The 14,583-nt window shown below is 43.5% G+C and overlaps 1 protein-coding gene across 5 annotated transcripts in view; it reads left to right on the top strand.

Moving 5' to 3' along the window:
* Positions 1-14,583, top strand: part of B3GAT1 (beta-1,3-glucuronyltransferase 1) — a 322,117-nt gene that overhangs the window by 104,788 nt on the left and 202,746 nt on the right. For all 5 annotated transcript variants that reach the window (XM_085647249.1, XM_085647246.1, XM_085647245.1 and 2 more), the window contains exon 2: positions 10,319-10,404. The gene's annotated coding sequence lies outside the window, so the exon portion shown is untranslated. The remainder of the gene's footprint in view (positions 1-10,318; positions 10,405-14,583) is intronic.

Here is a 14,583-nt window from a genome sequence, read left to right as displayed (position 1 = left end):
GGGTACCAGAGGCCTAAGAAACACTTGGCAGTCACTGTATTCATGTGCAGTGGAAATCAGTGCTTTTAAATTCCAATTAAAGGGTGGCTTATCAACCACTGCCAGTGGCGTAGCAAGGGGTGGGGGCGGTCCGCCCTGGGCAGCACAAGTTTTGGGGGCATCGACCCCCCCTTACCACCGGCCATCTCATGGCAGCAAACGCAGGGACCACCGTGGGCGGCAAAAGGTGTAGCTACGCCACTGGCCACAGCTAATGTCCAGTTTATTCGCCTCTTAGCAGAAAAGTGTCCAAGGTTAGTCCAAGAGGGCTTGAGTTGAGCATGATTTTCAGGATAGATGGTATCAGCCAATCATATGAATGATTTGCAAGTATATCTGTCCCATGCTGATATCCTGACGGAATCTACCTCTCATGGGCTTGTTTTTTACACTAAAACAGCTCCAGGAGCATGGATTCACTACTACATAGAGAACAAGTCCACGCTGACACTGGAAAGTTTTGTGCCAGGTGTTTCAGGTAGTATAAACACAACAGTGGAAGCACACCAGTGGTGGTTAAGGGAAGTTGGTACATCAAAATGAAGGGATCCAGATGATAGCACACTGAATAATAGTAGTTTTTAGGTCTCGCCTGACCCAGCGCATGCGCTGGTCTGGCGAGACTTATTGAGAGGGCTCCAAAAAGTGCTACCAGGCCAGCCTAGAGCTACAGTGCATGTGCGCGGGCGCGCGCGCCGCGCTTTACCGCGATTTCTTTCACTTTCGCGGCCGCACGGCCGCTTTGATGTTTGATCGCGATCACTTTCACTTTCGCGGCTGCACGGCCGCTTGGCATAGCCAATAGGTCTCGCTTTTGGGACCTTATAAGTATTTAGTTATGCAACTGTTGCATGGCTAAACACTTATAAGGTCCCAAAGGCGAGACCTATTGGCTATGTCAATGCTTGTCATATTATTGATAGCGATTCCGTCAGCCACAACAGTATCAGCATCAACAAGAGCCAGACGTGTTTCATCCAAGAGGACTTTCTCAAGACTAATTTAATGATCTGTAGTGAAATAAGAGTATGGTAACGGAAGACATATGGTTCGGAGCTGTGTTGAAAACGTATCCGTAATCAAGAATAATTGCACTTGATATCACTAATTTGTTTCTCAAAGAGAAGGTTCAGTACCAGCCAAAGAGTAGATTTGTGACGGTAAATGGAAATATTTCTGGTCTGTGATGGGTCAGAGGAGGACAAAAGTCTTGTATTCCTAGTTCGAGTATCAGAGAGATGTACTGACGCTACAATCATTCAAGTCACACCTTGTGGAAGCAAGTGTTTCAGTGACCAAACACCCATTTATATGCCAATGCTTGTATTTAATATATCTTAAAAGGTGTCACTTATCAGTTTCCATGGCGAACTACTGTGTTCATTTGCTTCTGTGTGGAACGTTTTTGTTGTTGTTAACTTCTCATGGCTGCACACATTTACAATACATATACTAAAGCTGTTCACACTGTTTAAGCCCCATTCACTGTCAAGATAAGATCTCTTCCCACGGAAAAGGCAGACAGCTTCCAACAGTATGCTGGAATACTTGCTTTTTATTACTTAGTTGTGTAAAGCAGATGCTTTAGCCTTAGAACATTTGTGGCATTTCCTCTTCATGCCTCAGTTCCTTTCTTTGTACTTTGTAGGCATTATCGGATTGATTTTTTTCAACGTAATCTATTTGGTCATTATGATCAAATTCTAAATGTTGTAATAAACAGTGCACATTAAATATAAAGTTCATATACAAGAGCTATGATATATTTTATTACCAAACAGGCAGCCACAAGTGCAGTTACCTTGCAGATAACAGGGCCATGATTTGAATGGTGCAGCAGGTGCAGTAGCACCAGGCCCAAAAGCTGTAAGAACTCCTCTAAAAACATAATATTGCCATATTTGACTACTAAACAGACACTCACAAGTACAGTTGCCTTACAGTTAAAAGGGGATTGATTTAAATGGTGCAGTAGGTGCAGTGGTACCGGGGCCAAAAGCTCTAGGGACCCCACTAAAGCCAGATTATTGCTGAAATGTGAAACTAATCAGGCAGTCACAGGTGCAGTTACCTTGCAGACAACAGGTTCATGATTTCAATGGTGCAGCAGGTGCAGTGACACCAAGACCAAAAGCTCTAGGCACCCCACTAAACACCTAAAATTGCTATATTTTATTACTAAACAGGCAGCCACAAGTGCAATTACTTTGCAGACAACAGGGTCATGATTTGAATGGTGCAGCAGGTGCAGTGGCACCGGACCCAAAGTTGTCAAAAATCCTCTAAATACATAACATTGCTATATTTGACTACTAAACAGGTAGTCACAATTGCAGTTAAGAGGGACTTGATTTGAATAGTGCAGCAGGTGCGGTGGCACTGGGGCCAAAAGCTCTAGGGACCCCACTAAACCCCGAATATTGCTACATTTTTCTACTAAACAAGACAGTCACAAGTGCATTTATCTAGCTGGCAAAAGGGTCATGATTTGAATGGTGCAGCAGGTGCAGTAGTACCAGGACCAAAAGCTCTAGGCACCCCACAAAACGCCTGATATTGGTACATTTTACTTTTAAACAGACACCCACAGGTGCAGTTACCTTTCAGACAACTGGGTCATGATTTTAATGGTGCAGCAGTGGCACCGGACCCAAAATTTGCATGACCTCCTAGAAACACCTAATATTGCTATATTTTACTATTATACAGGCAGACACAATTGCAGTTATGTTGCAGTTAAAAGGGGCACGATTTGAATGGTGCAGCAGCTGCAGTGGCACCAGGTTCAAAAGCTCTAGGGACTCCACTAAACCCAGAATATTGCTAAAATGTACTACTGAAACAGGCAGGCACAAATGCAGTTATCTAGCAGGCACTAGGGTCATGATTTCATAGTGCTGCAGGTACAGTGGCACTGGGGCCAAAGGTTGTCAGACCTCCTCTAAACACCAACTATTGTTAAATTAGGCTACTAAATAAGCACTCACAAGGGTAGTTACCCTGCAGGCAATAGGGTCATGATTGCAATGGTGCAGGAGGTGTAGTCACACCGGGCCCAAAGCTCTAGGAACACCTCTAAATACCAAATATTGCAATATTTTACTACTAAACAGGCAGTCACAAGTGCAGCTAAGTCACAGGCAATAGGGTCATGATTTGAATAGTGCAGCAGGTGCAGTGGCACCGGGCCCAAACGTTGTAAGAACTCCTGTAAACACATAATATTGCTGTTCCATCAATTAATTCTATTATTTACCTCTTTAATTTCATTTTTAAAAATGTTGCTATTACTTACCCTCACTATAACACTAGTAACAGCACAGTACATTGCCTTTTTGTACATAAACAAGTCATAACACTTTAACAGACTTTCTGTAAATTATCGTTTCTTCCTAAGCCTCATTTTTCCAGAACCGCACCCAAAGAATCAAAATCAAAAACTTCTCGTCGGACCTACGCCCCGTCAGCAGAGGTGTCCCCCAAGGATCAGTTCTCTCCCCGCAACTTTTCAACATCTACATGGAACCCCTCACCACGATACTCAAAAAATCCAACATCCCCTTCCACCTCTATGCAGACGACACCCAGATCTATCTCGAAACCTCCTCCATTAATGCCATTCAGAGACTCAACGACACTCTAACGGTAGTCCAACACTGGCTTTCACTAAACCTCCTGAAACTCAACCAAGACAAAACGGAAATCCTCCTCATTTCTAACAAAAAGGAGAACCCGCAAGTCCCAGAATGGCTTAAAGCAATCGATGCTCTCAAAGGCAACCTCACCCTGGCTGACTCCGTAAAATTGCTGGGAATCACCCTGGACCCAAAATTAGACATGGCCAAACACATTAAGAACAAAGCAAAAAGCGCTTTCCTCAACCTGAAACTACTAAACAAAATAAAACCCTTCATCCCACCTAACAACCTCAAACAAGCTACTCAATCACTGGTGCTGTCCAGACTAGACTACGGGAATGCAACCCTCACAGGTACAGCAAAATCACACCTAGCGCCCCTTAGAGGAACCCTTAACGGAGCAGCACGAATGGTCACAGCAATAAAGAAATTCGAACACGTCTCGCCCGCACTCAGAGAGCTCAAATGGCTCCTAGTGGAAATGCGTGCCAACTTCAGAACTGCCTGCCTTATGAACAAAGCCCTGCACACAGGGAAACCGCCTACCTGGCCTCCAAACTCAAGAAGGCTGGTCAGACAAGGAGCCTCAGGAGTACCAACACTCTACTTCTCATCCCTCCGAAAACCCACAAACAAAAAAACGCATCCCGATCCTTCTCTGGAAATGCGCCCACAATCTGGAACTCCATCCCAATCCATATCAGGGCCACCCCCTCTTTTCCAAAATTCAAAAAGCAGCTCAAAGACCACTTCCTCAATCGTTCTCTCCTGAAAGGATAGCTGCCGCCTAAGCGCACAAGCTTGCACTCTGCAGCACCCAAACATTAATACCTCTACCTCATTCCTACCCCGACCCCTTCCTATCCCCCTCCCCCAGGAAGGAGGCACGGCTCGAGTCACTATGCACACTACTACGGGAATACGTTGTTTTCCCTGCTTCTATTGGTGTACTTTGCGCAAAAGACTTCCAATACGCCACTGAATCATCATGTTTACTACTACTATGCTGTGTGATTTCCTTGTTAAAAATTGTTGTAAAGCACCCCGATACCTTAGATATATACAAATTCGTAATAAAATAAAAATATTGTACGACTACTTAGCAAGCTACAACTTACAACAAAAAACAGCTTATTATTAATCACATAGGCAAAACCTAATGCTTGTTTTACTCTTTTGTGTTTACATGCACCACTAGCTGAGGATGTTCAACTATCCCCAGTCATTGTGACCATTCTACTAGTCGACAGGTATTTCCGGTAGCCACAGTGTAAGGGTGTGTGTGTGTGATGCAGGCCAGTTTAAAAACAAGTCTTACTTCTACTGAGAGCCATTTGAGAGTAGTATGTAGGGTGGACTTCAGAGGAGGTAGGTGTGATTTAGGAATAACTGCAAGTAAGGCATTCCCTTAGTCTATTCTGGATAAGGCAAGTGATCGTACCATCAAGTTAAAGCATGGGTCTGGAATTAGTGGGTTCACTTCTCTAAGTAGTGTGAGTTGTTACTGAACCTTTTTTCCTATGGTGATTGTGTGCTTGTGTCTAGGTGCACATTTTTATCGAGACGGCTAGAGTGAAGCCCACAGATTTTGCGTATCCGGTGACATGAGGGTTTCAATCTCTTTTATCTAATGTGTCTTGCCATGACTGGGCAGGGATTACTTTCTGCGGTAGAGATCAGAAGGAATTCGGACTTGAAAGTGCTTTGTTACTGGTGGTGAAACCCCATCCAGGGTGCAATGTTTTCTAGTGTCAGTTGTAGCAGGAGTTAGTCTTCTGGGCAGGAAACATTTAGATATAACTTACTATCATTAGCACGGAGGTGATACAATACTGGGTTGCTGGTTACCATTTATATTTTGTTATATTCCTAGACAACCAGACTTGAGATATTGTTTTTATCTACTGTCTTAGCTACTGAAAACAAGAGCACCCCACAGTTGTTAATTTGTGCCAGTGGGAGCAGGTGAAGGACACAAGCGCCCATGTTTGGGACCTAAACGTATTTTCCACTATCACACTAACCCAGAGCAAGCGAGAGAAACCCCAACAAGGTAGAAAGACGTAAGCAAAGGTTAGGAAATACTATCAAAGGAAGAACGCGGGGTGAAAAAGAGCATACAAACGTGAGAGATAAAGAGTCAAGAAGTGGTATTTGGCAACCCTAGCATTCGATAGTTCTCACAGTAGAAAAACTTTGGCCACACACATGTATTTATTTACTTTTTTTCCAACAAATAAAGCACTGCAGATACTGCACATTCGGTGGTACCACCATGGTCAAAAACCAGATCTGAACAAGTGAAAAATTCTGAGAAACTCCTCTGTGGACCAGACTTCAAACAAACATCTCTTTCCATCATGAGTTTCTCTGCCAACATTTGGTAGTATGTGAGTGCTTGTGTGGAGGTGAATGAGCTAACCTTTCGTAGTGGTGTAGCTAGACACTTCACTGCCCGTGGCAGTCCGCATGGAAGTGCAGGGGGGAGGTTTGCTGGCAATTCCTGCGTTTGCCACCCCGCGGCACACACCTGTAAGAACGGGGGTATGGCCGCTGGCCCCAAAACTCATGCCGCCATGGAACACTCCTGCCCCCCCCCCTTGCGACCCCCTTTCTAGGCGACTGACCTTTCGGAATTTATTAGATAAAAAAAAGACATACAATTTAAAGGACAAATAGTATGTAAATGTGATAAATAAATATCAAATAAAATCTCAATTCATTATCTAAAATTATATAAAAAACACTATCTTTACATGACACATTTCTGAGGTTAACATGGGATACTAAAAATCGGCTCACAGTTGGAGGATCGCTCACCGGAGGACCCTATTCCTCGTAAAAGGAGTGTCAGTGATATATCAAAAATTGCAAAACAACTTCCCAGACATTATGGGCCCCATCCACTGGGCCTGGAGTGACGATTTTGGGGAACGGGAGGAAGAGGTTTGGGTTGAGGCACTCCAGGGCCCTCCGAGTCATTGCAATCTGTGCCAGATTTCGGCTCGTGCAGCTTAGGGTCTCACACAGAGCATATTATCCGGTAACCTGGTTGTTCACAATGGGGGCAATAGATATGACATAATGTGTAAGAGGCTGCGGAATAATTGGTTCCTTCTATCAAATTCTGTGGAACTGTCCAATTAAACAGGAGTGACAGCGGGGATGTCGAGAGCCCTATCGGTCAATATGCCGATGAATGCCAAGTGACTGCTGCCATTGATTCAGGGGGAAGAGGTCTGGCATAGACATAAATTGTGGCTGGCATTAGCGGCGGGGTGGCTAAACGTGCCATTGCGAGGCGCTGGGGGTTCCTCCACCCGCTGTCCATTCAGGAATGGGAAAAGGACTTTGTTTGGTGCCAGTCGGGGGAGGAGGTGATCTTCAGAGGCAGAGGCTGCCCTGGGAAGTGGGAAAGGTGTGGGGCCCAAGGTGGAAATATAGGGGGGACTACTATGAAACACAAACTTAGGGTGCGACTCTGCAATATTGTATTGATTTACTCCACTGCTTCTATTGAGTAACTGTGTCATGGGACAATGGCTGAATACCTGCCAGCTGCATTATTGATATTGTACGATACTCAGATACCTGAGTTGTATTTTCAGTTCTTATGCAATGATGAGCATGTTAAATAGAAAGAGTTTTTAAAAAATCGTCTCACAAGGTAACAAACCAAAGTTGAATCAAGCAATCCTAAAAAAAAAGTGCAGGTCTACACTGAAAAAATACAAAATAAAATTCTGTGAAGCTTTGTAAACGTGCAGATAACCAATTGATTGTATGCCAAGTAACAAGGACAGAGATTAATGTAATCAGACCTGAATAACCTTTAAGGAAAGCACAGCAGAAAATTAATGGAACCTATTCTAAATCTGGTCTGCAACCAAGAGACATAAGTGCCAACCATAGTTAGATAGGACTGCATGTCGAAGGAAATCTTTAGGACAGAATAAAATATAACAGAATGTTTCAATAATTCACAGTGCCCTCGGGTGGCATCACGTCGGTATAAATATGTATTTGCGACAATTTGTTCGTCTTTTGTATTTAAGGCTGGGAGAACAAATTAGGATTACCCAAGTCAGTATTTTTTATGTGTTTCAGCCACATATGTAAACAACCACCAAGGTCCATAACAATTCTTTATGATTTTCCAATTTACTCCTGTTACTGGAATGGAGCAGATGGAGACCCACAGCCATAAAGAAAGGTGCTAGTCTGAGGCAATCTTCGCAATAATTAAGCTTCAATTCCCTATGACCACCAAAATTAGAGAATCCCTGAGGAATCCCCAATGCTTTTAACAGAAGGTATTCTCTGCCACCTAAAGTCTAACATATCTTCATGAGAACCCCAGACACCATCACCATAACCACTTTGGAAATGCGTTTATTATTGTATTTATCAATCAAGCATTTCTTAGGTTTCCTACCAAGTTTTGTGGCTAAATTGAGTACAGGACCCTGGGTCTGAACAAATAGAAGTTTGCGAGGGCACGGCAAAGGAGCCCAGTTTTTGTGTTTGTCAAAAGGTATCCCAATTAAACGAAAGCAGAAAAGTTCATACAGTGTTTCTGTTTCTTTGGACCTAAAGATCAAATGAAAGTTTTATAAATGTTAGTTTTTAGGTCCAGCCCGTCTAGGAAACCATCACATCCCTGAATATGATTCTTTAAGTAAATTTCCCTTCTGGCCATCTACATAGGATCATCTACGTATAAGAGCACAGGAACATCTTGGCTGCCTGTTCTCAGGATATCTTGTTTTAGTGACGTCAAGTAATTTTCCAATCTATTTGCATAAAGAATAACATTAAGGGCCACTAACACAGCCCCTTGTCAAACTCCTTTGGCCAAAGAAAAGTCATCCAAGGACTCACCATCTGTGCCATACAGGACCTTAACTTTTAAGTATAAATTGAACCGATGCAGAAAATGTATTATGTCCGCCTCCACTCCCAACACGGCTAGTAAGTCCAACAACTCAGTTCCATTGACTGAGTCAAAGGATGAGCCATAATGGACAGATGTGTAGAGCCAACAGTGGACTCTTTGTATGTACTAATAAGAAGCACTGCTCTAATGTGCCTAAACCCATACTGTGTCTTCACGAGAATGTTATTATGGTGGGCCCTGGTCTCTCTATAAAGACCCTACCACCACTCTCACTATGGAATCTAAGAGAGCTATTGGGCAATAACAGCATTAATCCATCTTGTCATCATTCGGATATACAGGTAAAATGATGGAGTGGGACCCAGACTCGCTAAGTATAACTTACTGGCTGAGTTTAACTCGCTGGTAACAAATAGGGGCTGCAGATCACAATAATGTTTAGAAAGATGCATAGGTACCCCATCAGCCCCGGTAATTTATCTCAAAGGCTGTCCTTAGTTGCCTTGTAACCTCAGCTAAACTCACAACTAGTAGAGCCCTAACTATAGGTATCCCAGTCCGCTCTTCAACTAGTACAGAGCCAGAACTAGCTTTGAAGTGGGCAACACACTTATCCGCTGGACTTAAAGTGCCCAGCTTTGCACCATTTCCAGGATCAAAAAAGGACCATTTATTATCTGACAGAAATGATCCTTATTATCCGTGATAACAGTTGCCCCAAGTTCTTCACAGGAACTTTTCCTTATTGATGCTTTCTAGTAGGATTTTCTGCAAATAGCAGCTTCCTTTTTATTATGCGCAAAGCCTTGAAGGACCAAATGTGAATCAGAGCAGGCTTTAGAGCACTTTCTATGAAACCATTTGAGCTTTTTACCTGATTTAATGCTGCGCCTTTCCTTAAGCAGGAGCTCTCTAACAGAAACACAAACCTTATGAAAGGCTGCAAATACATTATTATTGTCAATGTCCTCGGCTAAGCAAAGTCTGACATTAAAAAACTGCTCTTAAAAAGGTCAATTATAAAATTCTCAAATTCTGTTTCATTATCAAACTGTTATCCTTAGTAATACTGACAAATTTGAAGAAAAAAAAAACCCTACTATGAAGAGATTACAGACACTAAAATGGCTTTGAAAAACAGAGCAGTGTGTGAGGATGGAGACAAAACTGTAGTCAATAGTACTCGCACGGCTCCATCCCTCAAACGGCGGACAGCTCGTTAATCTTTATTAACCAACTCCTAAACACTTCACAAATGGTGGGCGGCCAGAATATCTCATAGGGCCTCCCCTTGCTTTGCAATAGTTATGGGGAAACACTCATACAAAAATTTGATCTCCCATGATCAAAATGACTGTTTACCTGACCTATCCTTGCATTAAAATCACTAGCTGAAATTACGTAACGGCCACTCTAGAAAGACGGACTAAATGTGACAATCATTGAAAACTTCAGTCAATGTATAAAAATAAGAACAATCTGTACAATAAGGATAAACATTAGAAAAATTAACAAGCAAAATGGACCCACATTTAAAGAATATCATCAAAAGGGCTGTATATTAATTAGACTGTCTTAATGAAAGTACCTTAGCGGGTTCAGCCTGGAGATGCTGGCACCTTATAAATTGCATTGTGATGTCTTACAGCAAAAGAACCTACTTAAGCATATGAGACAGAATTAGATATTGAATAAAGTGTTGCAGCAAGATTGCTTATTGTTTTCCTTTATTCTTTGTTCACAGATCAACAGCCAGCACGTGTTTCACCTCTTGTGGCGCGCAGGCCTGGGGCTTTCTCAAGATCCGTAATTGAATCAGTGTCCTAAGAGGTAAGGCCAAAGCAGTATAGTCTGGGATGCTTAATAAGCTGGTATTTGATATTAAATCGGTTGTCCCCTTAATAGTGACGGATTCGGGCTGAAATCTGTAGTTTCCTGTCTGGGCAGGTCAGTGAACAACAGATGCAAGGTCCAAAATGGTATGTTCTTGCTTCCTGCTGGTTGTGGGTGTGGTGTCTGGGCCCTGCTGTGCTCTGGGTAAACGCTTAGCATTCCCTAACTCATTAGGAAGACCTGATACACGCTGCCGCCTGGTGGCAGACTGAGAGACTGCTGTTTGCCGTTTGCTTTGGAATGGTCCATAGAACAGTGGGGGTGGCACTTACTGGCCGGACCATGCTGGGCAATAAAGATAAACTCCGTGAAGCTCCAGGGGGCGTCTTTAGGAACCTAGGTTCCAGTGCAAAAATGATGTAAAACTGCTCCTTTGAGATACTGTGCGATCGACAGTGCTGGAGAGTTCAAACATTTACTCCGGGAACTCATAATTTGGGGGGCAAGGTGAAGCAGAAGAAAGGGGATAGAGTCACGAGTGCAAAGACATGAAAAGCAGAGTCTGACAGTTAACATATAGATTTATTTTTGAAAAACAGTTGCAAACACAATTAGCAACAATTACAAATGTGACCAAATCATACCACTTCTTATATTCTTGTGAAGTGATAAGCTGTGGGCTTTATTTTCCTCCCCTGCATTTGCATATGTGTGTTAGGCACCACATGCATCGCAGGCCATGCCGGCACAGTCGACCCTCAGGAGGCCGAGCCTAACACACAATAGAGTCTGTACTGCCGCCCGCAGTGGTTAGGGCATCAGGAGGAGGCTTCCTTAACCCCTCCCCCATTCCTGGGTGAGGGACAGTTTTTTGGTGTAACAAAGTCAGCTAATGTGGAAGCAGCAGTACCATGGAGCAAGGGTGCAAAATTGTGCCTATAGTGTTGGCTATCGGCCTTGAAACTGGCCACTGACAGCCAAGGGTCTCAACTAGTCAAATGGCCTTAAAGCCGAAATAGGATGTACTAAGACAACGCAGGAGAAAGAAGCCCACAGTTAGGATGATACCCAAGCAAAAGGATGAATGATGGGCCTTTAAATCATGCCTTTGTGTTGGGCCCAGCTGGAAGTGAAAATAAGAAAACCTCCTCACCACTTGCAGGTTGGTACTTCTAAGGGAAAACAGACATTGTGTGTGTTCTGCTGAATGTGTCCCAGGGTCAGCATATTTCACTGGTGCCAGTCCCGATATGGCTCAATAGTAAGTGCCACATCCAGGATCCAAATGGACAGAGACGATTTAAGGCATGGGCAAGTTGGCAACTGCCCAGGCCTCCCACCTTTCAATTCAATCAAGCTTTATTCGGTGCATAATATCGACCATAAAAGCATTCTAATCAACAAGATAACATCACTAATAATAAGTAAAATAATTCTAATTTTTTTTTCTTACGTACAGAAATTACATCTACAGATTTCTATACGGATTACTACTTCAATATCAATCACAGTTTATAACGTGTAACAAAGAAACAGTTTAACAATACAAAAAGTTTTACCGTTACAGAATTAATCAGGTTGATAAAAGCATTTATAAAATAAGCATATAAAACCATTTTGATCCATACAGATATTAAACACATCATTACCCTATAAGAACTACATTGACAAGAACTTAGACTCAAGTTCAGGGTACAGTGCATGTTGCATTTCGGTGTTCATTTAGCTTATATAGGCAAAGGTGCTCACGTGATAAAGTGCAATTAGTGCAAGGCAGTGACTAATTTCAGGCTGAGAATTATAGTCCTTCAAATATTTCAAACATTTTGTTTTTCGTACGTTAAGGCTTCTAAATATGAATTATCCTTTCTTCTCCTGATTGCCATTTGTATAAAAGCAATAACTGCATTTTGAATGTTATTGTTTTCCCAAATACAGATATAATTAAAAGCATGTTTATAAGAATATGATTTATTATCTAGAAAAAGTGGTTTTAACACAAATTTCAGAATGTCCCGATAAAAAGTACAAAAAAGAATAAAATGCAGCGTGGACTGAAGGGACTTTCCGTCACAAGGGCAGTTTGGGAGGTTATGACTCCACTCTCCCCATCTGGGGAAAGCTATTAGGTAGTGTAAGGAGCCCAACCTTAGCCTGGTCGGATAGAATCTATACTGTACATTTCCTACCGAAAAAAAGTATGGTTGGATGCCCACCTTTCATGGGCACGCCTGGTACAGTGACTTCTCTGCCTCATCGCTTTCAGTTTCTGTACCTCAACATTTTTACCTCACTCTTGCTATCTCTATTTGTGTCTCTCTCTTGGTCACTCTGTTCTCACCGCTCTTTATCCCTCTCTTTGTACTTCTCTGTCTACCTCCCTCGAACTTAAATTTCAACTCAACTCCATGTCTACCTAGCTATTTGCCTCACTCTCTACCCCTCTCTTCTCCACTACTGTCTACCTCTCTATTTTGTAGCACCCATCTCTCTATACCTCACCCAGTGGCATAAAGAAACTTGAGCCCCCCTCCTCCCTCCTGCAAGGTACATGGAGTGGCACCCGCTCCGGATTTAGTCAGGATCTCTTAGGCCAGAGTACTGTGCTGAGGGAGGCCCCTGCAGCTCAGGCCCCGCCCCCACATTCCAGGGCTGCGGGGCCTGTGCTTAGTCACTGACCTCACCAATCACTAAATCAACCCCTTCTCTTAACTTGACTTTTCTATCATTCCTGCTCTCCCTTACTACCTCTATGTCAGCCTCTGCATCTATTTCTGTGCCTCAGAGCTCTTTCCATAGGTCCTCTCAACTTTTCTACACCTCCCTCTTTTCCTTCTCTCTACCTCTCTTTACTTCGCTATGTATCTATGCCCTTGTTGTCTGTGCGAACAGGGGGCTGCAAACATTGTCTTGCCCAGGGCCCCTAAAAATCCTTGAGATCGCCCTTCAACTGAGTCCCCCTCATTTCCTGCACTGGTTACAGAAGACTACCATTGCAAGTACACGATTAAGGTAGGAGAACTTCAGGTTTTATTGAAATACACCACCACAGTCTGACAGCTTCACGGTCCAACACCACCTCTCAGAACTCCACAAGAAGGCAGCAGTAGAATGTTGGAACAATGCATAGAACGCTCCAAGGAGGCAGGGAAAGGAGGGGGGGAGAGGGAAGAAACCATTAGATTACAACAGACCTCCCTGGGCAGGAGGGAAAAGAAAGCAGGAAGAAAAAAAAGAAATGCATACGGTATACAGAAAAGACGAGAGTGCCATAGGGTAACCAGGCTTCTAAATACAAGAGAACCCAAACAAGAAAATTACCCAACGTTATAGTCTTTGTGCCATGAGGGGCAACTAGTGTTCCTCCACAAGAAGGCAGCAGTAGAACGTTGGAACAATGCATAGAACGTTCCAAGGAGGCAGGGAAAGGGGGGGGGGGGGAGAGGGAAGAAACCATTAGATTACAACAACTACTCATTTCTACGAATGAAAGAACGAGTGAACACCTGAGCTGACACAGAGCCACAGGGCCCGTCACTGAGCGCCAGGCATCACATGTTCATGCGCGCTTCCTGCAAGCCCATTTGTCACCTCCCTTATCTGCTGTTGAAATGCTGCGGGCGTGGCCTCCAATCCTCAGCCGTGCTCACTGTGCTAATAATTACATACAGGTACAAAATACGCAATACCAGTATGCGATGAAGTAATGTGGCCCTAGGCAAATATGAGGCAGGGGCCTAACGCAAGCCCCTGCAGCACAGAAGGGACCCAACCTTTCAGAGGCCCCACCACCCCAACCCTTCAGGGGTGGGCTTCAACCTAAAGCCAATGAATATATGTGCACCAGGCCAATCTAAGGGGTCCCTCTTCACATTTTGCTGGGCGAGGGGCATCATTATACCCTATGCCTCTGCTGTGAGGGCGTTAAGGAAATGCTTTGTGGCTGTTGGATGTATGGGGCCTCACTCATGCTAGTATGCAGACTACGTAAACTGGACTAATATAACAGTGAATCAGAGAAATGCACGTTAAAATGTTAAAATGTTTTTTTAAGGGTGCCCTGGGCCCTAAAGCAGGCAAGGAAGACAGGCCTCTCGGGCCCTGTCCAGCTAGTGAGAGACACCAAGCTTGGGGCCTCTCATCGTCCATTAACAGGTCCCCCAGCTAGGATAAAAA

The sequence above is a fragment of the Triturus cristatus genome, chromosome 3_2, assembly GCF_964204655.1.
Source record: "Triturus cristatus chromosome 3_2, aTriCri1.1, whole genome shotgun sequence".
In the NCBI taxonomy this organism is placed as follows: domain Eukaryota; kingdom Metazoa; phylum Chordata; class Amphibia; order Caudata; family Salamandridae; genus Triturus; species Triturus cristatus.
This window is presented reverse-complemented; position numbering and strand designations above follow the sequence as displayed.